The following is a 27,854-nucleotide window of genomic DNA, read 5'->3' as shown; positions in this document are numbered from 1 at the left end:
AGATACATTATACATCCACAAAAATCAACCAAATATCATGCATGTTGATCTGAGATTACATTTCAAGGAAGATGAATCATTTATAAAGAAACAAGCGTGCAAGTGTTGATAATATCCTACAAAATATATAATATCCCATATAGATACATTATACATCCACAAGAGTTGCTGAAATGCCAGCTTAAAAAAAGTGTTGATAATATCATACCAAATATAATATTCCATAGAGATACATTATACATTTACGAGAGTTGGGTTAAATCCCAGCTAAAAAATAAAAATAATATCTATTTTTAAAGTTACAGCCAAGCGAAAAATTGGTGTATGAGACCTTTCTTTTGTGAGATAAATGACTCACTTGGCATATATACTTTACCCACTCTAGTTTTGAACCTATAACCTTTTACAAAGAAACACATGCTCTTAACCATTAAACTACAGTCTAAATAACTAATATAATTTCTAAAAAAATATATATAAATACTAGTTACCCGCGACAACTAACCTCTTTTAATCGAACAAAGCAAAATAACATAATTTCATGGCTCATTTAAATATGCACTTTATATGTTTAGAGGCTAACGCCATGGGAAATTGGCCCTTGGAGAATATATACAGAGTCCATAACAAGGTCCTAACGGTAACTACTCTTCCTCTTAAATATTGTTAAAATTTCGAAATACACAAAACAACGATTACTATCCCTACTATCCCTAACCCTGTTCGGGTTACGCTAAATAAAATGGTTAAGCATTAACGTCCTCTCCTCCTTATCTAGAAACCTCAAAAGATATGAAACAACACGTTGAACGAGCACGAGAGGTGACTGTTGGTTTATGGGGTAAGAAGCCAGGTAAGGATAACGAGTACCGAAAATTGAGAAAACTTACATGTAAGCATAATTGATTAGAACACGTTCAACTGTGAGTTAGAATCAATAATCCTATACTTCGAAGCCACAATATCAAAATTTAATTAAGGGAAGGTAGAAGGAACAAACCTAGCACATGTAGCTCTCTCTAAGAGAAACCTTCACTAGATATTGTAAAATTGAGAGCAACATTTTACAACATGTAACTTAATTAGAATAGAGAGTAGGTGAGGGTTTCATTTTAAAATGTCGAAAGGAAGATTAATTACCGGTGTAAGGGTTCTAGCATCTGAGTAACCCATGTTCCCTTAAAATCAAGGCTCCATTGAACCTGTAATAGTAGAAACCGGGAGTGACAGGTCGTCTTCTCTTAAAAAAGAGAAGAACACTTAGAACAACCAATTTGATGTAACTTTCTTCGGCTAGGGAGAGAGGCCAACAAAATTCCAGTCTATAGAAGTCCATGGCGTGAAACCCTCGGCGCAAGTGTCCAGTAGTTCAGCCTGTAAACCTCCAGTGTATGCAACCCTCAATGTAGACGTCGAGAAAGAACCATTTGAGGAGGCATGAAGATGAGCCTCCCAGCGAGGGGAGGCGTGAGTCGTTACCCTCCAACCTCTTCTATCAATCTGTATTGACTATTGCCACAGATCTTGTGATTCGTTGATCTACTGACAGACTTCAGGACTAGAAGTCACTAGTGGATTGTCCAAATGCTGATTCTAGAGCATTCAAATGACAACATTTACAAGATATTTTGAGTACATCGTGCTGACACATGCGTCCAAACGTAAGCCAATTTATGATTAAATTAAATATGAGAACCCAGTCTACTCAGTTAATTGATTCAAAAGAATCGTTCCTTGGTTACTGTAATGAACGTAATGAGTATAATGTATATGTAATGAGTATAATATATATGTTTCACTGGGAAAAATTTAGAAATTATATAATGTTTCTTTTTTCCCTAACCATGGACTTCCCCATGTGATGACTAAATTTTACAAGTTGTACGTTAAGTTGTTTATAGGGATATGTTACACGGAGAAGATTAAACCCTCGACGTTTGATGGTAAGCAAAAGGAAATCGTTGAAGCCTAAACCATTAATATGAAAAAATTATTTACAGATTTATGAATATGACCACAACTTGAAGGCTTAGTTTGCTATTTATAAAGTATAAGGAAAAACCACTCTATGGTGGGAAGACGTGAAAACAATATGCAAAATTGATGAACAAGAAGTACCCTGGGAAGATTTCCATAGACATTTTAAACATAAATATCCAACTGAAAGATTTTATGATGATCTTAAACTCAGAAAACTTACTATGTGCATGTTATAATGAGATTCACCTCGCTACTGAGACACGTGCCTTATATATGTGAAGAAAAGGCGAAAGTCCAGTGGTTTATCAATATCTTACTTACATAGAGGAATGAATGGTTGGAATATGATAACCCCAAAACCATGGACGAGGTTATTAGAAAGGCTCAGATATGCTATCAGCTAATGATATAGAAAGGAGACAACAACAAAAAAGTCGATGGAGAAGAAAGGGTAAAATCATCCATAAAATGTTAAAGGGTTAAAAGCCTCAACTTTTAAGGGTTCTTATAAAAATCAGTAGAACAAAAATTGAGGAAGAACCCAGCCAAAATCCAAGTTGTGAAATGAGTTGAAGTCCACTGAAAAACCTAATAAATTTTAACTCAAAAAAACAGTGAGACCCCAATTGCTGGGATGTGGGGGACCACATTTTGTTAAAAATTGTCCTTATAGAAAAAGAACAAAATAGGTAGCCCATATTCAAGAAGCATCTATAGTAGGGTTCGTAGTAAGTAGTTTGCTCAGAATAAATGTTGCATTGGAAGACCATCAAGCAGAATATCAACCAACTACGATACAATTCGAAGATAAAATATTTAACCATGTTGTGTCTATTTCAATTGATCGAGGGGCTAGTCCAAGCTACATAAGCCCTAATATAGTGGAAATTTTTTGTTTGTAATTAGTCAAATTTAGAAACCCATGGTTGGTACAACTAGCCACATGAGCTAAAATAAGGGTGATAGTGAAAGTAGATAGTTATCCAATAATACTAGCATACCAGCCAATAATTTCAAATCTAAATTTTTTACCCCTAGGATCATATGATATTTTAATTAGCATGGACTGAATCATTGGTCTCTTATAAATTTGAGGTATAAAACAAGTAGTTATTTGAATAACGAAGGCATAAGACAGGAGGCGTAAGGAGTGAAATTACCTCTAAAATTAAGAACAATTACAACTTCAAAGCTGGAGAAATGTATTAGGAAGGGGTACCAAATTTATTCATTACAAGTGGGGTAGACAAATTCTTAAGAAACAACTTCACCTGAGGGGATCTGCCCATTGTGCAAGACTTTGTTGATGTTTTTCAGAAGGCCATTATGGGACTAGCTCCTAAAAGAGACATAGATTTTACCATTGAGCCTTTCCAAGGAGTTTCTCCCATATCTAGAGAACCTTATCACATGAGTGTCCCAGAACTAACTCAACTCAAAATATAATTGCAAGAATTACGAGACAAGAAATACATTCTTCCAAGCATGTTGCTTTGGGGAGCTATAGTACTCTCAATCAGGAGGAAGCATGGTACCTTTTGATTATGTATTGACTAGAGATAATTAAATAAGTTAGTGTTAAAAAATAAATACCCCTTACCCGGTACTAACAATCTATTCGATCAAGTAAAGGGGGCTAAAATATTTTCTAAAATTGAACTGTGATCTAGTTACCATCAAATAAGAACTAAGGAGGAGAATATATGCAAAAAAAAATTAAGAACTCACTATGGGTACTACGAATTTGTAGTTTTACCCTTTGGATTAACCAATGCTCCAGCGGCATTCATCAGTCTCATGAAGAACATATTCCATCACAAATTTGTGTTGATTTTTATACATGATGTTGTTGTATACTCAAGAAATATGGAGGAGCACAAAAAGCATTTGCAAATTATTTTGCAAACCTTGAGGGAGGATAAATTATATCAAAAATACAGTAAATGTGAATTCTTCAAAGAACAATTTCAATAATTAGGGTATTCTATTACTAAAGATGGGATAGTTGTAGACCCAAAGAAAATAAAAACTATAATGCAATGGCATGTTCCTAAGAATGTAGCTGACATATGGTTTTTTATGGTTGTTACATAGTATTTTTTCATATCTCCTATTCACTTCCCGCACCATATCCCGAAGTGCCAAAAAATTTACTACTATACAGCATATCCATCATGATATATATACCAAAGCCTCCCTAAAGAATCAAAGGAAAACTATCCTAAATCCATTGTGGAGAAGGTTGCCTAAAAGCCTAATTTTTGGCATCAGCCCATTTTACTCCACTGCCTACCTGTGATGATAGCAGGTTTCTTAGTTATATACTCGTTCTAATAGCATGGGTTTTCATAGGAAAACTTGCATTGAACCTCTTCTGACATGTTTTCCCAAACTTGAGAAGCTTTGCTCACTATAACCTTTGAGAACAATGAGCTGGATATTGGTTGTTGTTGATATCTTCGAGCTCTCTCATTTGGGCCTCTTGATTTTATCATCATGGGATTTCCCCGTGAGGTGTGGACCTTCCTCTCTCTTTTATGGATCCCTAACTCCCTCTCCCTTCCTATAAATTCGGTCCCTTCAATTCCCAAATGGTTGGTCATTGGTTGTTGCATCCCTATGGTGAGATTATGCTTACATGCTACCCATTCTAGCTTGGACAAGGAGTGCTTGAAGAGTCTTTTCTTGGACTTGGAACTACACTAAAAGGAGGTCTCCAACATAAAGGCATAGGTTATATCTTTCCCTTTTTAGCTTATTAATACATACATCTGATGTTCACTTTCCATAATTGTGTAAATGTTGATGCTATTAGCTTAGTGTTCCTTGATATGTTAAGTAGTTTACGGTTGATGTATGCTATATATGCTCTCGTATCTTGCATAATACTTTGATCTTCCTTGTAGGTACCTTAACGTGAAGAACAAATAAGGAGTGAGGCCTTGAGCAAAAGATTCATAGTCACCTCTAAGGATCACGCGATTAGAATCAGAACGAGGTAGGTTTCTCTTTCCTCCTGTATTTGTCATACACAAGCTAGGAAAATGTATGCTAATTTGTTTCTAGACCCACTCATCGGGATAGAGGGATCGCCTCTATCGATAGAGGGGATTTTCTTTCACAACAAAATGTCGAATCCACTAGGGAAACTATAGTATGTTCATCCTCCTTTCTCAACTCATCTCTTGATCAGTTTGACTGAAAATCATGTTCTCAGTTAGTTTGGGTTGATATAGGTTTGCAAAATCACTAGTTATTATCTTAGAGTTCTCAGCCTAGAAGTGTTTATGAAATTATTTTCATTTTTTTCCGCATTCATCACGTAGCATGCTTTTTCATTTGATAGTCATGTTGCCAGCACGTTTTTTATTAAAATAGTCTCGTTGATCCCTAGTTCAGCGCTAGTTTGGCCATAGCAGTCGCACTGATCCCTAAGATAAGAAAAAATATAGGGTTTCACTCTCAAATCCTAGTGTGTTTGAGCCCATGAGGTCTTGTTTTGTCCTGCATGACTAGATTTTGTTGGTGTTTTGATTGGTTGTCTTGATTAATTTGAAAATTTTGTCTCATTGGATTTGAAGTGAAATCTGATTAAGTTCTAGGGTTTATAGTCAATTTGTCATCGGTTGTTGCTTGTTGGTGTCATTGAGATGTTGGTTTTGCTGATTGATTAAGTGTTGTTTTCTATGGAAATCATTGAAAACATCATTTTGCATTTGTTTTAGCTTGTCTTTCAAAATTTACTTTTCGTGAACATGCATTAGATTAGTTGCATTGAAAAGTTATTTTTTGAGATTCATCATTTAAAATAGATCACATTCTACAGTGATTGAAAGCTAAAAAACTGTATTAGGTGCATCAAATATTTCAAATCAAAAACAAAAGGATAATTCATATAAGTGCATCTTAGTAAAGTAAAATAATTTTTCTTTCGAAAAAGTTGCATTTAGGATAGTGAAAAGTGAAAATCATTTTTACTTTTGGCATTGAATTTGGAAGATGAAAGTGAATGAAAGGCATTTTGCTTGATGCATTTTGTTTGATGCATTATTGATTGAAATTTCTTCCCTTGATTAGTCTAGCTTTCATCAAAGTGGAAAGTTTCCTTTTCTCATATAGTTGCATTCTAGGATTTAGGTGTTATCATTTGAGCGGAAATTGAAACCTAATTTGATAAAAACTTTAAAATTTTCTGAATTAGCATTAGGAGCATTTGGAACTTAACGCAAACATTTAGAGGTCTAGGCTAGAGATGTGTTCCAACGTCTATAAACCTAGCAGTTGTCATTAACCTCCTGCATTGTATCCTTGGGGTTAAATCTTGTTCCAGTACGGAAGTATATCAGATGTTCTCGAGTAATCTAGGGTATATCAGAGGCACTCTAGTATGGCAAGTATATCAGAATGCTCTCACTGAACGATTATGCATTAGACAACGCTAACACGGACTTGTGCTCCCCGTACCATCGAGTATATATTGGGAGACCCCACTAGGTTGATATCCTTTAGCCACAGCTAACTGAGTCAGTTGCCTTGTAAACATGATACACCAAATACAACATTAAGGGAGATAGGACATCGTACGTTAAGTCCTTTGTTTCGGCTAAGGTGTATATTTTGGTTCATAGACACTCGGTAAACCATTTTTCCTAGTTATCCTTTTTTTATTTATTTGTTGTTAATTTCTAAAATTAATTGACCATGGAACAACATCCTTCCTGTGGAAATACTCCTTAGTAGATCTTAGGTTGACACTGATGGCAACATTTCCTGAACCTACGAGTAAAGGAAACCCCTCTTACAGGAATCCTACTCATTTTCCTTCTTTTGGAAATACTGGTTCTCCCTATATTGCAATGTTTTCCATTCCTAGATTGGCCATTGGTTTTCCAGTTTGGTTATTTTTGGCCTCAGTGATTCCGAGCGTCCAAACTTCTTTTCAACCAAGTTTTCCTCCACCTGAATAGCATCGACCTCATGTTGATCCTAAAGTTGACCCCTCACCTTCTTCATCTGTTTCTTCACCCCGCTCTTCCTCTTTGCCTGGTGAAAGTCTAGATTCTAGTAACGAGGAAGCTAAGAAGAAGAAGAAAAATAAGCAAGGGGAAAACCAAAAAATTATTGTTACTGATGCAACAGATGTATGAAAATCTTTCAATCAGCTCTAGAAAGTAAAATTGCCTTGCATTTTATGTAACGATTACCACCTTATTATAAATTGTCCTGCCATTCCCAAGGTCATAGAAGTGTGGTCCACAGGTTCACATCAACCTTTGTCATCAGCCTCTGGATATCATGTTGGTGATAAACCTTAAATTAGTAATAATAAGGTCCATACGAAAGAGGGAAAAGTCAAATTTCTATGTATGTTTTGTGAAGGTAATCATACCATTCACATTTTTCCTCTTATGGATGAAGCTTCCAAAGAGTTGGAAAACCTTACTTTTTCCCAACCTTGTCTTCTAGTTGGCTATCGAAATCTTTCCCCTAATCCTCCACTAGCTGATCCAGTGATTGATCAAAATTCATCTTTGGTAAACCCCACTCTCTCTGAAAGTGAATCTCGCGAGTCTGTTCTTGACTTACCATTGTTGAGAAAATGGTAGACCTAACTCCACCTTCAGTTAACCATACCTTTCTGGTAGAGAGTGAACCTCATATTGCTCATGTTCTTCTCGTTTCTTCAGTTTCGAATGAACTGGAGGGAAATCCTCCCATTCTTGAGATGGATGAGAGAATTTCTCTTGTTCCCATAGGGCAAGAGGGAATCTCTAACATTCCTATGAAACCCCCTCTGAGTAGTCTAGTCACTTATTTTGATTGGATTCGACTAACAATATATCATCTTCGATCTTATGTGCCTTTCCTGATCATTGTACAAGATTATAATATGGTTTTACCTAGCACATTCTTAGATGAGGGCGCATCCGTTAGCATTTTGTCCTCAACTACTCGATAAAATTTAGGTTGTCGTCAACTTGTCCCTATCACCCATAATCTGTTAGCTTTTAACAGAGGAACCATTCAACCATTAGGGATCCGTTGTAAGCTACCTATTACTTTGGGAGTAAAAACTATCTATATAGATGTGATGGTTTTCCAACGCCTGTTCGAATTTAATTTACTCCTTGGCCATGACTATCTTTATGTCATGGGAATTCTTTTCTATTCCCTCTTTTGAGTGATGTGTTTCAAGCAGGAAGGAAACATTGTGATCATTGATTGACTTACATTCATTGGTCCTAAATCAACACCTAATAAAACATCATCCCTAAGTGGTTCTTATATGCAAGCGATATCACTCTCCCCACACGTCAGTTACTTGGCCACCTATTCCATGCCCTTATCTACTGATGATCTAGTAGGTGATATAGTATGCCATGTACTAGGGGCATTGGAGCCCAATTTTTCATTTGGATCCCTTCCAAAGTGTTGTTCTCCCATCTGATGAGAACCTCCTGGAAGCCATCGTCTCATATCGTCCATGTTCAAGGTCGTGAGGATAGTTCTTTTACTATGTCAACCTCATTAAAAAATGAAATAAGTTCCCATGAGGATAGTTCTTTTACTATCTCAACCTAGTTAAAAAATGAAATAGGTACCTATGAGGATAGTTCTTTTAACAATTCAACTTCGTTAAAAAATGAAATAGGTCCCTATGAGGATAGTTCTTTTACTATGTCCACCTCATGAAAAATGACATAGGTCTCCATCGGCATGGTTCCTTTACTTGTTTCAAACTCAGTCAAAAATGAAACAAGGTGTCATGAGCATGGTTCTTTTCGTGTGTCACGCTCGTTAAAAAATGAAACAAATCCCTTCCAATTTGAGTCCTTGATTAGATCTCGTAGAATCCTAGTTGAGTCTTTTACTTGATCTCGAAAGTGAACCTTCAATCCATCCACCTGTTAGTAACCAATAGTCTACTTAGGTGAATGAAATGAAGCTTGGGGGCCATATACCTCGAATTGAGTCATTATTCTAGGGGCATGCAAACTCATCTCAATAATAGCTTATCTTTGTTTCAATCTTTTGTAAAAGTTAAACCCCAAGCATAGTTTGTTTCCATTTCAAGCTTGTGTAAAAATAAAACCAAATCCAAGCGTAGTTTTTTCTCATGTTTCAAGCTTGTGAAAAAATGAACCATCCTCAAGTATAATCAAGCATAGTTTCCCATGTTTCAAGATTATGTAAAAATGAAACCATTTCCCCTTTTACCTCTCATGGTTATCGTTTATCAGTTTGTTTTTTCTAGATGAGCATTGGTTTTTTACTTTCCATCGTCACTGTATCTTTGGCTGATCATATGGTTTCACTTGGTTATTTTACCCTTACCTGAGGAACATTTATGATGAGTGGTCTTATTAGCCAGCCTTTTGAACTTGATGTGTTTTGAGCAGTTACATCATCCCCGAAACTAATTGCTATCCTTTTATACCACTCGTTACTCTAGGAGTCATCTTTAAGCTATTTTTTGACTCTCAAAAAATGAAAAGATTGTCAACTACTTGTCATTTGGAACTCGTTAAAGTAAATGAAATGAAAACTACTTAGTATAATTTTAACCCTTTTACAGACTAATATAGACGATTATATGAAAATGGAATACCTTAGTCGAACATTGCTAAAAGATTCTCTTGGATATTGTTTTCTACCTTTTCAGGTTCAACAGACGAGTTACAAAAATTTACTTTTGGATTTTTTATTTCCTCTTCTTTTTCAAACTATCTGAACATGAAAAATATATCGAGTTTCGCCTTCGTCGGACTCGTAAAAACATAAACAACATTGAAATTGTCACTATGTGTTGGCTTATGGGGCCTGACCTATGTTCAAAGCTACTTAGCCAAAAAAATTCCTACACTACTAGGCCTTTCGGCATCAGCCCACGGAGTGCGAATTGAAGTCTCACCCGAAGCAATATGGGGGGATCCTGGAACCAAGTTTCTGCACCCTTGAGATGTATGTGTTGTTGGTTTAGTCCAACTAGGCCTGCCTTCGCACAGGTTGCTTCATGCACAGTTCTAACCTTCAATACCTTTGCGAAGTGTTAAAATTATCTTTTGCATAGGCCTAACCAGGGGTTGAGATGCTTTCGCACTGCTCTGGTAGCGAACTGCGACATTTCCCAAACTAGACTAAATATCTTATTTATCTTATTGACATATCTTAATTATCTTCACGTAAATGGATATTCCAACTTGTACTCACTTAATCAACACAATTATACACATTCGCACATCATATAGTCATCAAAAGTGAAATTCATACCTAATGTAACAGATGCATAAACATGAAGTAAATACACAAAAATGATAGAAACTTCTCGTTGTTATTGCTTCCAAATAATTATAGACTTCGACTCGCCATGTGCACTCAGCAGCAGGGGTCTGCGCACTTAGCTGCAGACTACTAGGCCTCTAAGCACTCAGCTGCATAGCCTCTACCTACACAACTACCCAAAACTGGACTTTACACTTCAAATCTATCTCACAAACATCATATATTTTTCCATATCGTGATGTCTTAACTACTTAGATCTTCGCTCTATTTATACAATCCCATGGTACGTGGACCATGGGTAGATCTCTACAACCAACATTACATTATCAAAATTAAGGGTGAACAACCCTATGACACTTTAACAAACTACGCACTCCGCGCCCACAAAATGCGGAGTCCTTACATTAGAATTACAAAATTGACCAAAGCCTGTGCTCTAAGCCCCAAAAATTCCCTTGGGAAATTCCGTGCCAAGTAGGCCCCCAACACAAACATCATGACTCGCCCTCGAGTCAGTATGTAGGTGCAGAGATCTTTCCGTGAAGAGCACCCAACTATAATTGGATCGCTGCAAGTTCGGCAATGCACTGAGCGACTGCCTGCTATACTTCCTCTACGCGTTGTTCAATGACTGTTGTGGCTAGACTACTGCCCTGAATCATCTTTTGTGTTGCTTGCAACTGTGCTAGCTTTACTTCAATGGAGATTGTAATGGTATAAGCCTCATCGATCCACGACTGTACGAACTCTTTCAAAACTGCCTCTTTATGCTGAGCAACATCCACATGATCCTTGAGCGCCTTTGCTTGCTGCATCCTAGTGAGCCTCTGTGTAAGGGAAACCATCCATGTTGGGTAGATAAATCATTCTTGCGGACAAGACCGATCTCCCTAGTATCTATGGATATCTAGCGACAAGCAAACCAAACAAATTCTATCTTTCTCTAAATATTGCAATTTATGAATAAAAGCCAAGAGATGTTTAAGACCCTACCTCAAGTCCAATGCCAGTTTGTGGAAGCCATGGTCCGCTCGTCCAAATGAGCTCCATTTTAAAGAACCTGCAAACACAAATAGGCACACATCAAATAACACCTGCATAGCCAATATAATAAACCATATTTATCATGATGATCAAGGAATTCATGAAATAAACCATAGAAGACAATTTATTGAGAAAAATGAATCTGATTGTATTAACTTTAAACAAAGAAGAACTTTACAACCTTGGTGCCTTGATGTTGTACAAGCTCCTCCCAGGGTCCAGCAGGAATCTCCTCTACTTTGACAAGTTTCACTCTCTTCCCAAAGAAGCCAAAAGGTATGTAATCTCTCCTCTAAAGCTCAATTAGGAAGTCTAAATTCCAATAGCATTTACCCTCAAAAATATTCAGCTTTCAACCTCTCTAGCAACCAGCCCAATGCCTCATTTTATAGTGTAGATGAAAGAAGTTACCAGGTCCACCTTCAAAGGGATAGAGTCCTCCTTCAAAGGGATAAGCTCCTCTCATCAAGGGGTTAGCTCCTTTAGTAATGGGATGCATGAACCACCTAGGAGTGAAATTTGCCACCTCAAGATTCCTTCTAGAAGTGTCCAGAATTTATCCAAAGTGAGTTTTTAATAATAAACTTGTGCCTTTTTTACTTTTACAAGGGTCCGCACCCATTCCTTTAGAGACAGAGTGGGCAGGTCCACAGGTAACATGACCAAGGGGTGCGGGACCGCATGTAATCCTAAGAGAAAGTGTGGAACCGGAGTTTAAGAAATTTTCAAGGACTTTCTCTCATTTTTAAGGCTTAACATGAAGAGCTGAGGTTTAAGACTTGAAAAGGAGGACAGTATGAGTGGTGATAGACTCACACTGACTGCAAAAGGTCATGGTGACAATATTTTGTGTAACAGATTGCCCCCTAAAGTGCGAAGTCTGTAATAGATAGTATTTGTCATCTAAGAAGAGTGAAGTACTTTATCATTTCGAGGATCATCTTGTGGAGAGCCTCGTTGGAACCTGTAAAAACATTCAATACAAAATATATATATGAGATCATATCATTGCTGAGGTAGGCATTCCCATACTCAGATTAAAACTGACTAGAAAACTAATTAAACTGCTATGATATAGGAATGATCTTGTAATACATCACAAGTATAGACATATGTAGACACAGTATGGACACAGCCATCTGTTTATGAATAGTCCACTGTATAATGAATAACAAAATTCCTCGCAACCTGGATGGTGGAAACTAGATCTAGGGTCTTGATTTCTACTTCCCGAAATAGTATGATTCTATCCATGTGAATGAATGTGTCGAAGTCGAACATGGTAGAAACCACTTGATTACCAGTCAATGATGTAAACTGTTAACACGTGTGAGAGAAACCACCAATAATGTTAATGGCTCTCAAAGTACTCAGTACAATCCATGAAATGTGAATAGATGTGTTGATGTCGAACATGTCATGGAATCCTTTGATCGATGGTCAATGATGCAACCTATCGTCAAAGGCAAGAAACCTGCCATTGAGGCATGCAGATTCCAAGGTACTAACAATTTCTAGATCATCTTTCAGAATAATGAGCTGAAGTCGATAGAAAGCGATTCGTCGTAGGCAAGCCCACAACACGAAATCATAGATCAAGTTTGAAGAAATATAGTTGCAAGGACTGACTCAGGGATGGTCAAGATGGATGACAGAAATTTTGCAGATGAATGGTTTATTTGCACTAACCTCTTGAACACATAATGACACTGCAGATGGTTTGGTGACAATTGACCCAAAGCTAATACCCAGAAACCGGCTGAAGACTTTCAATATGGTTTGATTAACTGTTAGGCAAAGGATTTCCCAACCTAGGTGAGCAAAAAGTGTCATGTTCAAGAGTGGTTAAATGTTTTTCTGAGACACAGTATGACAAACAAGTTCATTTTTCTCTCTTTTCCCCCACCATTTCTGGCAAGTACCTCTTTATTTTTGACATGATTGAGGAGGATAACATTTGCTTGATTATAATCTCATCCTTCAGATGAGTCCAACTTAGTTTAAATTCAAACCCTAAGAAGGGGTGGTCCGTTCCTGTTTGTAATTGAACAGGTCCTTTACTGTTAAATTTTAATGAGTCCAGTATAGGAGAAACTCGGCGTTTTTCACTATTAGGGAGTCAGAAGAAAAACATAAGAAAACTCTGTGGTTGTCCTTTTTCGTAAATTTGCGTCTCTCAAGCCCGAAAATGTTTAAAATAATACTTGAGAGAACTGCTTGACCATTGTGATTAAGGAGTACTTTTCATCATTCGTGTCTCTAATCTGAAAAAGTAAAAAAGCGACCAAAGACATGTCGTTTTATAACCAATATCGAATTTTAAATGACAAAAATCTGGCAATCTTTTCATGTTTATACGGTCATAAAAGAGCTGTAAGTGGACCATCCTTTTAATTCTGTTTTAATGAGCTTAAAAAGAAAAACTTGGCAATATTTTTATATTTTAGGAGTCAAAAAAGAGCTTAAAGATGACTCTAATGTTTTTTGTCGAAAATGATCAATTTTTCCTGAAAAATCTGATATTCTGCAAAAAAAGCTCAAACATTACTCATACCTGTTTAAAATAAATAAAAATGCTTCAAAAGTTACCTCTTTAAAGTGAAAAATAAACAAATTAAAAATTCATTTATTCAAAAAAGCCTATAAAAAGGGCTTTTGTAAATTCATTTTTACCATTTGACTTCAGAGTGAGAAAGAGAGCTTTTGGGTAAGAAACTTCCCATGAAGATTGCGGAAAATCCGTCCGTTGGAACCGAACACTATCACCTCCAGGTAATCCACATCACTTTAATCTTGCATTTCAACCATTTGAGTTTTGTTTTTAGGTTTATATTTTGATTTTTTAGGAAGAAATTTGTTTAAAAGTACGCTCGCGGGGGTCTGCAGGCGCAGCACGCGAAACCTGCGGACCCCGACTTTCTCCTATGCAGGAAAAAGCCAGGGGCCTGCACCTGTTTTTTAGGCAATGTTCGAACCTACGCACTGTCTCTAACTAGAGAGTGTGGTCCTCATGGCATAGGTTTTAAAATTCCAAATTCTTCAAATTCCGCCCAAAAACTTTGATTTAAAATGTTCTAATTTGCCTTTTCTTTCAATGTAGGGTATACAACATGCTTAGTTGGCGGGAACGGGAGCACGAAGATGTGGACCTTGCTGCAATCAATCATTAGCCTTCAATTGATGCATTAAAGGCATGCGGGTTATTTAAATTCTGGGCCATACCTGGCATGAGGGCCCAAGTAGACTTTCTACAATGGCTGGTGGACAGGTGGAATGTGTAGGACCAGTGTTTCATTATTGGTGGCCACCAGCTAGAAATGGAGCCAGAGGACATTTACTTTTTGACTGGTTTGCCTAAGAAAGGTGAACAATTGACTCTATCTGGGACTAGGCTAGGTGGGCAGTCTGTCGATAGTCTCCGGCTAGAGTTTTGTAATGACCAAACCAAGGACAAAGGGATTGACATCAAAACCATCGCCCATCCTGAACTCAAAGTGATTGCATTTATTGTCACCAGACTCTGTGGGAGTGCAGCACTACATATGGCCACCAGATCCTAAATGCGGATGGCAGTAGATTGTTTTCGAGGCACCGTCTTCAATTGGTGCGAAGCTGTGTTGGCTAATGTAAAAGGCCAACTGACTAGAGCAAAGAACGGACAACTGAAAAACTTTGGATATGGTTTCTTAGTTGTGAGCTTTAGTCTAGAGAATATCCCAATGTTGGTCCCACAACATCTTTTCGTTGAAGCTGGACTTCCCGAGAGCCCAAGCTGATGTGTTGGGTTGCAGTTATGGCCCGTCATCCTGAGGAGGGTTCAGAGGTTGTTCAATTTCCTCCTGAGTATTTTCATTGGTTGGAGAACCAAGTTTTTGCAATTCAGGATTTTCATTATGCTGGGATGGATTATCGTGGTGACCCAGACATGGCTCTTCCACCAAGAGAGAAATGGGATGACTCAAGTAAAATCATTTTCAACATTTTCTAAATTTTTTTTGTTTTTTTGTTTTTAAATCGTCCCAAAATTGATAGTAAAAAGTTCAAATGCAGTGTAGGTCCATGGTGACCAGCCACTCTCCAGCCCTATGAGAGGAAACAACCAGCTGCAGCAGCACCAACCCCACGGGACGAATCTATAGAGACCCTGGCCGAATTGGAAAACCATCTAGAGCATTTGACAACAGACATTCCAGAGACTAGCATAGATGACATTCCTCTTAGGCTACAACGCTATGTGATTGGGATCCCAGGACCTTTCAGGAGGTTCCTTTGTAGGGTGGCCCATACAGTGGTTTCTTATCGTGATCATCACCAGTGATAGGATGATCGCCTATTGTAGACTCATATGACATTTTTGCGTTTTGTACTATCATTTTTGCCGATCATGAGGTGTTTTTCAACCTATGATTGAAGACGATGTATATTTGACACACTTCTACGCTATGCTATATCACTATTATTGGTTATATTGTAAAACATGTTATGAAATGTTTTTAAATTTACTGTTTGATTATTGCAAATGTCTACTTAACATTCGAGAAGCAATTGCATCTACCAATGTATTTAAATATCTTGGAATATGATGATATTCAATATAGTCAAATTCACGTTCCAAGAGACGAACGCTTAAAAATAATCTCAATAACACTGGATTTCTAATGAGATAAACTCTATTAAGCTGCAATACAACGAGTTCAGAATCTAACCTCACAATCAAACTCCGAATCCCAAATGAGATGGATTCAGATAGTAACTCAATCGTTGCACTATACTCTGCAATGTTGTTCATTGTTTGACCGAGGCTTACCCCATGCATCGACACCAACTCATCAAAGGGTGAATAGATAACCCAAGCTGTGGAAGAAATGTTTCGTGTATTATGAAAAGCACCATCAGCGAAACCAATGTATGTTTGAAGAGACGTCGACATCTGCAATATCAAGAGTAAAATCAAGATAAGAAGGAATAATGACAAAAACACTCTCTAAACTAAGCACACTTTTCTAATCTAAAACACACCAGCTAGAAAGAAAACTAACCTAACTAAAATCTCCACACCCAGATTTAAGCATAATATCTCTTCAGGTAAAGACCATTTCTGGGTTTACCTAAAGAGACACCGTCAAAATCTACCAATTCATAGGACCCTTTTTCCAGCTTTCGCTTAACAACATAAGGACCATGCCACATGGGTATGAATTTTCCAGTGCCTAACTTTTCATTTGCTTGATCGTATAGTAAGACTAGGTCTCCTTCCGAAAAATTACGAGGTGTAACATTTCGATCATACTGAGCTTTAATACATTTGGCATGAGTTTCGATTGCTAGTGCAGCATCACGTCAATTCTCATCTAACTGAGCCAAGTACAACAAACGTTTCTCCTCTTTGGAAGCGGTTGGAAGTAATTCTATGGCCATTTGCAATGACGGGATTTCGGATTCAATGGGTAACACAACGTCTAAACCATAAACTAGTTGGAAATGAGTGAAACCAGTTGATGTTTTTACCGAGGTTCGATACACCCAAAGCACTGAAAATAACATGTTATGCTAATTCGACCTATGAATCCCAATGATTTGTTGGATCATAATGACTAGAACTTTGTTGATGGCTTCAACCAGACCATTAGCCTGTGGGTAATATGGAGTAGAACTATCGTGATGTAGGCCAAGTTGATTTGTTAGTTTAGTCATCATAATGTTTCGAAAATGACGCCCATGATCAGTGATAATCACTTGTGGAACACCGAATCTAGTAATTATATGATTGAAAATGAAAATCGCAGTAGTTTTTCCATCTACCGAAAATGTAGGCATCGCCTCGGCCCACTTGGTAAAATAATCTACCGCAAGGATGATATACGCATGCCCCCCAACCAAGTGAGGGTTACATGTAATAAAATCGATACCCCATTTCGCAAAAGGACCGATGGAAATTATAGGGTGGAGAGGAGCAGGTGGAGCGTGCATCCTTCGATCAAAAATTTAGCAGTTGTGGCATTTTTGGACCGTGTCAATACAATCTTTAGACAAAGACAACCAGAAATAGCCAACGCGCAATATCTTTTGGGTTGTGGCAAACCCAGACATATGACTGCCACATGCTCCAGAGTGACAGTCATTTAGAACCCTTTCAGCTTCCTCATGAGTTAAACAATGTCGGAAAACAGAGTCCGCCCCACGACGATAAAGTGTATCTCAAATAATTTTGTATTGTTGGGATTGGAATCGTATTTTCTGACGTTGAGATCTTGAAATTTCAGGCTGAAAGGATTGGGTTTGGAGATAAACTATGATATCTCCATACCATGGATCAAGAGTGCTGATAAGAAATAAGGATTCATTCGCAATGGGCTCTTCCGCCATAGTTTCAGTATCAGCACGCAAGAAGTCACACATCAACTCCACAAAAACTAAAGATTTCTTTGACTTAGATTTTTCAAACTCCAAGTCAAATTCCTGTAGGATAACAATCCATTTGGAATACTTGCCGCCTACAATTGTTTGGTCAAAATATAGATCATAGGGTTACAATCAGAAATTATGGTAGTTTTGCGTAGTAAAATGTAATGACGAAAACATTGGACAGCTTGAACAGCTGCCAAGGCCGTTTTCTCCACATGTGAATATTTTAGCTGAGTCAGTTTCAAATTTTGACTAAGGTAATAAATCACATGTTCACTACCGAATTCATCTTCCTGAACTAACACCATTCCGATGGTGGAATGAGAGGCGGTGAGATATAAGAAGTAGTCCTGGTTGTAGTTGGGAGGATGCAATAACGGTGCTTGGGTCAACGCGTGTTTAAGTGCATCAAAAGATTTGTCAGCTATCTCATCCCAAAAGAATGGAATATTCTGTTTCAACAACCTGGTAAAACCCTTTTTTGTCTCGACGTAGTTAGGAATGAATCGACATAAAAACTTTGCTTTCCCTTGCAAACTTTGGAGTTGGTGAAGAGTCGAAGGAGGAGACAATTTGACAATAGCTTCAACCTTCGAAGGATCGACACGAATGCTAGCTTTCGAAACAACAAATCCCAGTAAACGACCCGTTTCTATACAGAAAACACATTTGTGTGGATTCAACCTAATCCAATAATGCCTACATCTCATAAAGATTGCTCGTAAATGAATAAGATGATCGGCTCTACATAATGAATGAGCAGGTAAATCATTGAGATAGGGTTGCACAATGTGCTTGATGTCATGAAACACGTAAGACATAGCTCTTTGAAAAGTTTCTCCAGCATTCTTCAGCCCAAAAGGTAATTTTTAGTAAGCAAACGTCCCCCATGGACAAATGAAAGCTGTTTTTGGTTGATCAGTAGGTAGAATGTTGATTTGATTGTAACCAGAAAAACCGTCCATAAAGGATAATATTTTGCTGCCGGCACAATCATCAATGATTTGATCGATATAAGGAGTTGGATAATTGTCTTTTGGACAGGCTCGATTAATATCCTTATAATCGATACATATTCTTATCGTCCCTTGCTTTTTATTAACAGGAACAATATTTGATACCCAATCCATTAAGGGAATTGGATAAATGAAACCTGCTTTAAGTAAATTTTCAACTTCTGCTTTAATAGTAGCAGCTTTTCGCAGGTGAATTTGACGCAAATGTTGCTGGACGGGTTTAGCATCCGGGTAAGTTTTGATTTCATAAACAACAATTGATGGATCAATTCCTGGCATTTCTTCATATGACCAGGCAAATATGTCACAAAATTCTTGAAATAGGGCCTTATATGTTTGAAATTAATATTTTGTACAAGAGGCACCTATATGAATGTTTTCAACAATTCCAGGCTTAACTCAAATGTCAATAGGAACTGTTCGAGAAATATTTCCCAAATTTAACTCAGAATCAAGATTTTGCAATGGATTCTGTGGTTCCTTGACATAATCAGTAGTAAAAATAGATGAAAAAACATTTTCAAAACAATCAATCTCAGGTAAGAATGAAGATCTATGATGAAGATCTTCCCATGCTAAATCATCAACTGACAAAATTTCTCGAATCTGCTCATCAGTATGAACAAGTTCGGAAAAAGCTGTTGAATCTGATTTTGATGTTGAAAGTGATTCTCCATGGACCACATTCATTAGGTCAATTTCGGTTGAAGAAGGATCGGAAAACGATTGTATAGCTTGATACGCAATTTCATAGGGACTCAAAGGCATAGCATCACCAAATGAATCCATCTCAGATTCGGAAGGTACGATCCAAGGATCATCATAAACAATAGTGTCTGATGAAATCATATGAATGGTTGCAGTAGAAGGCGATACATTAGGAGGAGGAAAGGAAAAAGTTCTTAGTAAACTAGAATCTTTAACTAATCCTACTCCAACATCCTTATAAGGGATAGTTGTTTTGCTGACATGCTGGATACTTTCAGAAGAGGCTGGGTCGGATGAAAAGTAAGTTAGTTGGTCTATAGTTACGATCTTTCCATTATGAGGAAACTTTATAAGCCGAAATACCGATGAAACAACAACAGTCATAGCATAAGACCAACTACGACCCAAGAGAAGGTTGTAATCTAGAGGGGCATCAACCACCTCCACATCTAGATTAACAGTTTTGCCTTCAACCCCTATAGGTAAATCCTGTAGAATTCCAAAAGGATGGAACCCACGGCCATCAAAAGCCTTTAGAATCGTCAGGGATTGATTAAGTGTAGGAGAACCAAGCGATCTCCAACACTGAATCGACATAATACAAATTGAAGCTCCCTCATCAATTACAATCCTATAGCAAGGTATGTTTTTTACTAACACTGGAATCTGGAAAGCCATTTGATGAGCTAAGAAAGGTGTACTATTTTCTACATAAAAAATTATAAGGTTCAAGTCCTGAATATCAACAGCTCCTATAGCCGACAATAGCAATTTACGTTGTGCTGGACATGATTGCAACACCTCCAAAGCCGACATTGCTGAAAGTGAAATAGCTAAATCTTCAACAATGTTATAGTTCTGAGCAGCTCTCGCCTGTGGATTGAAAGCTGACTTTCGAAGTATACCCTTAGTGGGTAGTTTGATTACTAAGTTTGGGTTAGGTTTCTCGATCTGTAGCGGATCAGAACCGGGAGTTGAAGTTGATGGGTTTGAATTACAAGATTCTGCTTCCTTACCACCAACAGGACTTTTACTTCCATAATCTTGCGATCATGTCACAATCCTAACATGGGACATCATCATTATGGGTTCTTCTGAGGCATTTGAGGAAGAACCTATCATCTTACTATCTTGACTAGGAAAAGGATCCTTCAAGACAGTAGGTGTTTGAGAACCTTTGACGATTTTCGCAACCTTAGCGTGATGACGGAAGTCTCTTGTAAAATGCTCTTTGTCACAAATGAGACAAGGATAACAAGGTTTACGTTTCTCATCAGTAGATTTCTTTTATCTGGTTTCTCTTTCGAATTTTTATCTGATTTATTTTTCTTCTTCCCCTTATTCTTACCTCCAGATTTTGATTTGGCCGTAGATGACTCTACGACATGAATATTGGTAGAAATTTCAGCAGAAGAGTCTCTTGTCAGGGAATCTGGTAAAGTTATAATAGGAGAAGAATTCTTGGAAGATTTACCACAACGGCTTAGTTCCGTTATTACCAGTTAATAACCCTTGTTCGACAAGTTGAGGAGATGCTCCCGAAAAAGTACCAGTAAGTGACTGATACCCAGACGGAACAAAAGGACCGCCATATAAAAATGTTTCTGGAGATTGAGAAAACATGGATGACTATCTCGACATATTCAAAGGAGGATAATAACCTCTAGGTGTTGGATGAAAAGGAATGCGAGGTGGTGAAAAACTTAGTCCTGGGTTTTCTAGAAAATTGGTCAATGAAAGATACCAAGCGTCCCTCCTAGGTGGACTGTAAAAGATCGATTCACGCTCCCTAAGTTCTATAGTTGGTTGATTTTCAGGGATAGGTATACCTTCTTCCGGAGCAATAAGTTCTTCAATAGCAATAAGTCCAGAAGGAAGATTTTGGGTAATGACTCTTCCTACCCTGGGTGAACCAGGACCACTGGAAGTTGGAGAAGAAAATCCTGATGATGGAGTAGCAGCAGGTTCAGTTTCAGGTTCAGAAATTTCAGGTTCCTCGACTAACTCACTAGTAGATGAAAACTACCAGTAACTTCGGAAAATGAAACAGGTTCAATAATATACTCTGGTGCTTGAACTCGATAATCAAGATGCACAACTAAAGAAGATTCTCCTTCTTCGAGTGACCCAACTCTACTGTCACTAGGAGTTACAAGAGCTTGTATCCCTTCAAGTTGGCTTGGTGAAAACTTAGGAGGTTGGCCCCAAAGTCTACGGGACTGTCTCGATAATTCAGCCACAATTAAATATTTTAATTACTTCACACGCAAACAAAGAAAAATCTCAATGAAAACCACCTAAAGTCTCTAAAGAACCAAACAATTTGAAGCATTTTCCTAAAAAATCTAAGAGTTCAAACCACACACAAACAGTGACTTTCCATACCGAAAACACTAGTTGGTGATGAAATCCAACGTCGCAAAATTCAATACAGAAATGGCGGTTGGAACAGTTACCCCGCCACCTGCTTAATGAAACAGAGTGGCACAAGTTTCTCCACTAAATCATCTCGAGTGAAGAGAACCCCCCAAAGAGTCAAAGTGAGTCAAGTCAATGTCTGCTCCAGGTACAGTGGGATCCTCCCTCCACCATCACTTTAGGAAAGAATCCTATAGATTATGGTCACTATGGTTACCAACAGAAACAAATATACCTGGGGGAACAGTCTATGATCCGATACACACGCAAGGGCAGAGTAGTAAAGCTCAATCCACTTGAAGGCTCCTTGACGTAATCCAAGGTTTACCAGAAAGTGACCCCAGGCTCCTCGACAATGGTTAATCCGAGGTTTACCATTTTTAATACATGTGTATCTGCTATCATTCCCAATGAGGAAGGATTGATTACCCCACAGGTTCATATATGAACTCGTGCTTGACTCCTTTAAGAGGAGCTTCCCAGAGGATAGATGTAACAATTGGAATTTATCTCCTACCGCAAGATATAGCTACTTGTTTGTTTTTACTATCTTGAAGAGTTAATTACTCCCTACTCCAAGATACTAGCCTAAGCTATGTTGGTGATAAAGAGCCCTAGAAATAAAAAGATTGCTAGATAAATTTTACTTTAAACGTTATTTTTATTGGTTGTTTCTTAAGTCAAAAGGTGTGGAGATGAAACTTTATGGTGTGAAGACTTGACTCCAAAACACTAAAAATGCACCTAAAGATGATAAACAATCCTTTTTCTTCATTGAATTTCTAGCTAAAGAAAGAGTTGAGAATGAAAATGCTTGAAAAACAAATCTTTCCTTAACAAACAAATGAAAAGAAAAACTTTTTTTGTCTTTTTCAATAAACTCAAAAATGAGACTACTAATTATGCTCATGAGAAAATATCCCTTTCTTTCAACACTCAAACACTACAAAAACAAACTTTTTCAAAAGAGATTTTTTTTTTTCCTAGAAAACACTCAAAATTATGAAAACTCTAATCTTGAGATCTATAAATTCTAAAAATCTAATTGAAGTAAAAGCTTACAAAATTTCTTTTCAAAGATGTTTTACTTAGTTATGAGCAAACTAAGAACTAATTTGTTCAGAATAACAAATTAATCAAAAAATAACCAGTTTATGTTTTCTTTTTTAAAAATGAAATCCAAAACTTTCAAAACAAGTTCTTTTGAAGCTTTTCAAAGAGAAAAACGAGATGTATTCCTCACCAAAGGCAGATTTTACAAATCGATCAGACTCATAAAGAAGACCAGCAAAAACCAGGGTGATCTGAGGTTTCTAAGGCTTCTAAGCTCTAAGTTACTACAAAGACCAAACGAAAATCAAGCCAGGCACACAAAACTTCTAGAATTTCACCTAAAACCTAAATTCCAATGGAATTCACCTACAAATTTTTTTTGACAAGACACGTGCAGATCTGGGCAGAGGCTAAAACACATAAACAAATCCTAAGCTTAACTGGGTGACAAAATTTTAAGTTTTTCAAAATTTTGACAGGGTCCACAGGCCCCTAGTATAACTAGGTGCGGTACCACTCTGTATAGTAAAGCAACAGTGCAGGGATGTCCGCACTGTGTTACAACTAGAACGTGTGGTCCTCTCTCAAAAGCGTGAAAAACAAAAAACAATTCACAATCTAAAGAAATTACCCAATCCCACACACATCAAGCAAAAACCAGAAACAGAGAAAAAGTTTCTCAAGTCAAAGTAAAAGCAAAGGCAAAAACCAAAAATTCAAGTCCCCAGTGGAGTCGCCATTTTGTTAGGCGGATAAATCATTCTTGTGGACAAGACCGATCTCCCTAGTATCTATGGATATCTAGTGACAAGAAAACCAAACAAATTCTATCTTTCTCTAAATATTGTGATTTATGAATAAAAGCCAAGAGATGTTTAAGACCCTACCTCAAGTCCAATGCCAGTTTGTGGAAGCCACGGTCCGTTCGTCCAAATGAGCTCCCTTTTAAAGAACCTGCAAACACAAACAGGCACACATCAAATAACACCTGCATAGCCAATATAATAAACCATATTTATCATGATGATCAAGGAATTCATGAAATAAACCATAGAAGACAATTTATTGAGAAAAATGAATCTGATTGTATTAACTTTAAACAAAGAAGAACTTTACAACCTTGGTGCCTTGATGTTGTACAAGCTCCTCCCAGGGTCCAACAAGAATATCCTCTACTTTGACAAGTTTCACTCTCTTCCCAAAGAAGCCAAAAGGTATGTAATCTCTCCTCTCAAGCTCAATTAGGAAGTCTAAATTCCAACAACATTTACCCTAAAAAATATTCAGCTTTCAACCTCTCTAGCAACCAGCCCAATGCCTCATTTTATAGTGCAGAGGAAGGAAGTTACCAGGTCCACCTTCAAAGGGATAGAGTCCTCCTTCAAAGGGATAAGCTCCTCTCATCAAGGGGTTAGCTCCTTTAGTTATGGGATGCATGAACCACCTAGGAGCGAACTTGCCACCTCAAGATTCCTTCTAGAAGCATCCAAAATTAATCCAAAGTGAGTTTTTAATAATAAACTTGCGCCTTTTTGACTTTTACAGGGGTCCGCACCCATTCCTTCAGAGACAGAGTGGGCAGGTCCACAGGTAACATGACCAAGGGGTGCGAGACCGCAGGTAATGCTATGAGAAAGTACGGAACCAGAGTTTAAGAAATTTTCAAGGACTTTCTCTCATTTTTAAGGCTTGACATGAAGAGCTGAGGTTTAAGACTTGCAAAGGAGGACAGTATGAGTGGTGATAGGCTCACACTGACTGCAAAAAGTCATGGTGACAATATTTTGTGTAACAATCTACATGACCCATTTTACGTCGTCGTATTTTTGCTGCAACTCGTGCGCCTCTGTCTCCAGGTGCTCTATGTTTGGTTTGTCCAGTAGGGTGGTGAGGACCTCGAACGACACTCGAATAGCTTCGTACAGTCTATCACTGCAATATTAACCGCCACTATTGATGTTGTGATCATGGTGGTGCGCTATTCCTTAACCTCTGGAGGAGTTGAATGTTGTGCCTTTAACTGTAATTTTGTTATCTTAAGGTTTAGCTCTAGTTGAACCCTGGCCATTTCTTCTCTTCTGTCACACACCCCTATTGTTAACTTATGTGTGCACGCCTCCACTGATTCCTCTCCTTGGATGGCCAACTCCAGGACCATCTGGTAGGCTTTCTCCACCACCTACACTATCTATCTATTCTGCTCCACGACCTCATTGCGATGTAGGCTCAATTTCTCAATATTGATGTGCTGCTTGCTCATTACCTATAGCGTGTGGCTCTCCCTAGCCCGTAGTTCTGTAATGACTCCATCCTATAAAATATAAAGCGTCTCCCGAGGGAGCGCAGCCATGTTTAACCCGATTCCTTTCAACCCACTAATTATAGGCCTGTCGGCATCATTTTTTATAACGAGTGCTCCATCTTGCAACACTATTATGTTGGTCATCTGGGCGCGAAACATTTCCTCAACTGTGGAAGTGCCGACTGCGAGGCTGGTTGACATAGTGTGAGCCTATGGAGTGCGCACTTGCAACTCATATATCTATGTCCGGAGAGCCCCCAATACCATCTGGCGTTGCTCCGCAAACTACTAGAGGGCCTTCGTGGTGACATCCCTCACCGTCTCACCAATATCATGTAGATCCCCTTCAATAAGTGTGATAGGGTCGAATGAAGTCTTTGAGGCCTTCGTCTTTATTCACAGCCCTACCTGTTCTCTTGGGTGTAGATGTTTTAGCTAGGTGGACATTGTCTGTAGGTCTGCACCAGCTTGTTGTGTGTCGATTTCTAGCTCGGGCGAAGGCGACTTCTGTCCTTTGCACTCTTCTTCTGCTGTATTCTACTACTCCTCGGCCAACTTCATAGCATCACACGCTGCGTGCGCCTTAGTTGCTGCTTCTTCCTTCCTACGCTTTTCCACCAGCTACGCCATCCACAGTTTCATCTTTTCTTTCTTCCGTTGCATGGTGGACTTCTCTGCTTCCACCATGGAGACAGTTGGAGCGTGCCACTTCGGCAGCCAAGACTCAAGGATCACGAATATCACATCGCTGGTCGCCAAGTACGGTAGCTCATGCCATGTCTTTGTGGCATCCTTTAACACCCTTATGAAGACATGGTGGAAGTATTTTTTGAACTCCATGAAGCTCTGTAGACTTTTGTAGACTATGGGTGATAAATCCTGGCTTGTGATTAATCCCCATTTCGATATTCATCTCCATGAGCACCCAAAAGATCTTGCTCTCCCTTATCCTTTCTGTGTCCCTGGTTGCCCACAGCAGGGTGTACTTCACTACCTTTGGAAGGTCCTGCAATCATCAGTAACTACCTATCTTTGGGCAATTCCCATCCCACCAGTACTATGGAAAATAGAAGCCATGCATAATGAAATGTTTTTCACTGCTCCTGTGCCTCGCGTCAGTTCTCAAGGAACTCACCACATAGATAGTTCGCCCAGTTGAACTGGACCCCTTCTACGCATTACACTACTAGTGCAACCACTGGCATAGGCACCTCATCCACGCAACACTTCACATCACCTTCCCTGCCAATATCTGAGTCGTGACCTTAACTACAGGGTTGTTGATGTCGTAAATGGCGTACCCTCACTTCTTCTTCCCTAGTTTAAATTTCCTTTTCATGGCCTTCAGGATGGCCAAATCATCACTCTTTCCTTCTAAAATGTTCACCAGGCCCTCCCCTCTACAAGGGAGCCATGCAATCCTATGAATTAGATGGTCTGTGATGGGGATGGCCTCCTCCAACCACAAGCACCCATCATGCACCAAGAAGAGCAGCTGCTTGATGATAAAAATGGTCACTGGGGCACGATGGTAATTTGACACCCAGAGCAGGTTTAACAACCCTGCTTTCTCAACACCTCTCAACCATTTATGCAGCTCCAACTCTATTATTCCAGCTAGAGTGTCTTTATTCTGGTGCATTAGCTGTGCGATTGCTAAATGTGGGAACTTCTAGTGGTCTGTGAGGTCCCAATCTTCAAATTTTAATACGGGAACCCGTCCCAACTGTGGTCCTTCAAAAATAATGTCATCAAGGAGTAGCGAAGTTTGTAGAGAGATCTTGCTCTCATCTATATCCTTGGGCACCTTGGCTTTACCCTTTCGCGGAGGAAAATATGCAGGTAGCCTAGTGAGAGGGTCCACACCTTACGTTTCGACTTCCATCTCTACATCCTCCTCCTCGACTAAGATTTCTTCAAACTATTCCTCTTCATCAGCCTCCAAATTGATGGCCTTCCCCTTTTCTTCCATGGTGAGCTTGGTCCTTAGCATATTTCTAGCTGAGACGCGCACCAGTACCATGGCCTACATGTCTTTCTTAGGTATCGACGTGCGCAATGATTTAGGGATCTTAGCAACAATGTTGGTGCTCTCTGGGGCTTCTACTTCCATAATTGCCTGCGTGGCTTCCATGTCGGTCATTTCTCTGGTATCCATGACTTCTTCGGGTGCTGCCATAGTGCGATTCCACAAGTCTCCCAATGTCTCTGGTAATTCGCTTTCAGAATATCGAACAAGTCTTGGTTCATGAATATCTGAGCGTGTAACAACCTAGTTCTCAAATTGCCAAGTGTTGTTTGTTGGACAGCCCTTTGTAATTTATAGCACCTTTTGAATTTGAATTGGACCATTCCCCTCATGTTCGATCCATTAATGCTAGATTGGCAACAGATTCTCAAGAATTTAGCCCATAAATTTCACCTTAAATGCCTGCCGCCCACTCCATTTGGTCTCAAACCAAGTATCACATCGTGAATAGTGATTGTAATGGTCACTTTCAGGCTGAACTATGTGGCAACGCAACTATCATCACGCTGTCACGGACCCTGTGACACTTTGCTACTATGTGCAGTCCTCACATTGCGCAATTCCAGGGCACAGTAGTTTATAGTCCCGCACCTCCTTTCAGCTGTCTGGAGCGCTA

The 27,854-nt window shown here is 38.6% G+C and overlaps 1 pseudogene; it reads right to left on the bottom strand.

Annotated features, from left to right (window-relative positions):
• LOC149249462 (putative pectin methyltransferase QUA3) overlaps window positions 1–27,388 on the bottom strand; it is a 34,039-nt pseudogene extending 6,651 nt beyond the window's left edge.
• Window positions 27,389–27,854: the final 466 nt, after the last annotated feature.

This window comes from Pinus tabuliformis, chromosome 7 (genome assembly GCF_031772625.1).
Source record: "Pinus tabuliformis cultivar Carrire ecotype Pingquan chromosome 7, CPIR1, whole genome shotgun sequence".
Lineage (NCBI taxonomy): Eukaryota > Viridiplantae > Streptophyta > Pinopsida > Pinales > Pinaceae > Pinus > Pinus tabuliformis.
Note: the sequence above shows the minus strand (reverse complement) of the source record. Positions and strands in the feature narration are given on the sequence as shown.